This window comes from Triticum dicoccoides, chromosome 5A (genome assembly GCF_002162155.2).
Source record: "Triticum dicoccoides isolate Atlit2015 ecotype Zavitan chromosome 5A, WEW_v2.0, whole genome shotgun sequence".
In the NCBI taxonomy this organism is placed as follows: Eukaryota; Viridiplantae; Streptophyta; class Magnoliopsida; order Poales; family Poaceae; genus Triticum; species Triticum dicoccoides.
In genome coordinates, this window is record NC_041388.1 from 444,941,661 (window position 1) to 444,943,896 (window position 2,236).

The following is a 2,236-nucleotide window of genomic DNA, read 5'->3' on the forward strand; positions in this document are numbered from 1 at the left end:
AACCTCAACGATCTCTTGATCAACCAAAAGGGAGTTGTGGCCAAGGAAGGGGTTGGGTACGTGCCCGACTCCAAGAACAAGAAGAAGAATGACAAGACCAAACGACCTCCTCCTCTCATGCAAACCTTTGTGAAGGAGGGAGAGAGTGCCTCCGAGGAGAAGAAGAAGAACAATGCAAAGGGTGGCAATGTCAAGAAGGGCAATGCCACCCCTCCCAACAAAGCTGGTGATTTTAATCCTTCTTATGTGTTATGCTGTGCTAGTGATGGGCATGTTTATGCCAAATTTGTTGGTTCTCTTCATGAATACATTGAATGGTCTATTTGGGTTCCAAAGACCCTTATTACTAACATCAAAGGACCCATTACAAAATGGGTACCTAAAACCAAGCATTGATCTCTTGTAGGTGTTTGCTTCCGGTGGGGGATCATGGTTGCTCGATAGCGGAGCTACAAATCATATGACCGGAAGCAAGGACATGGTGGTGGACGTGCACAAGGTTCCATCTATGCCCACCAATGTCGAGTGGGGTAACGCCTCATCTTCTAAGGTATTGGGACTTGGCAAGGTGGTCATCTCTCATGATCTCACGATCGAGAAGGTCATGCTTGTTGAGTACCTTGCATACAATTTACCTTCCGTTCGTCAACTTGCAATCATGGGCTTTGCCACTTTCTTTGATATCGATACCATGGCCCTTTTGTGGAGCAAGACTCTTAAAGTAGCCTTTGTTGGGCATGTCGAGAACGGTCTATATGTGATTAACTTTTCGGAGCGACCCACTAACACCGCGACGTGCCTAATGGCTAAAGTTGATGTGGGATGGCTTTGGCATCGCTGTTTAGCCCATGTCAATATGAGATCTTTGCAAAGTCTCCTCAAGGGGAACCATGTCCGTGGACTAACGAATGTTAGTTTTGCTAAAGATCGTGCTTGTAGTGCTTGTATCGAAGGAAAGCTACATGAGAAGGCTCACCCTCCCACGACTATCATTTATTCAAAGAGGCCTTTGGAGCTCCTTCACATGGATCTCTTTGGGCCTCCATCCTTCGATAGTCTTGGAGGTAGGAAGTATTGCTTGGTGATTGTGGATGACTACTCAAGGTACACGTGGGTGTATTTCTTCAAGAGGAAGAGCAAGACCCAACAAACCGTCATTGACTTTGCAAATGAAGCACAACGTCAACACAATGCAAAGATCTTGACAATAAGAAGTGACAATGGCACCGAGTTCAAGAACTACACCTTGGATGAGTTTCTTAGTGATGAGGGAATCAAGCATCAATATTCCGCACCCTACACCCCTCAACAAAAAGGTGTTGCGGAGAGGAAGAACCGGACGTTGATGGATGCGGCAAGGACCATGATGGCGGAGTTCAAGTCTCCGTACAACTTATGGGCCAAAGCCATCAACATCGCGTGTCATGCATCCAATCGGCTCTACCTCCGCAAGGGCTTGAACAAGACTCCATATGAGATACTCACCGGTAACAAGCCCAACCTCAAGTACTTCCGGGTATTCGGGTGTAAATGTTTCATTCTCAAGAAAGGTGTTCGGTTGTCTAAATTTGAGGCTAGAGCTTATGAGGGCATATTTGTTGGTTATGCTACAAACTCTCATGCTTACCGTGTCCTCAATAAATCCACGACACTTATTGAGGAGACGTGTAACGTGGAGTTTGATGAGAATAACAGCTCCCAAGTGGAGCAAAGTGGCACTTGTGATGTAGGTGATGAAATTCCTCCCCAAGCCATAAGAAGAATGGGTGTTGGCTTTATCCTACCCACTGAGGAACCCCTTGTGGCCGAAGGAGAAGGACAAAGCTCCACTCAAGTGGAGCCATGTAACACCCCGGATGTAACTTTCCCTATTTGTACTCCAACTCTTGCCGTTTCCGGCGTTAAGTTATATTTATTTCCTCGAGTTTGGGTTTTTGTCTCTGTGTGATGTTATCGTTGTCATGCATCTCATATCATGTCGTCATGTGCATTACATTTGCATACATGTTCGTCTCATGCATTCGAGCATTTTCCCCGTTGTCCGTTTTGCATTCCGGCGCTTCGTTCTCCTCCGGTGGTCATTTATAGCTTTCTCTCGTGTGTGGGGATTAAACATTTCCGGATTGGACCGAGACTTGCCAAGCGGCCTTGGTTTACTACCGGTAGACCGCCTGTCAAGTTTCGTATCAGTTGGACTTCGTTTGATACTCCAACGGTTAACCGAGGGACCAAAAAG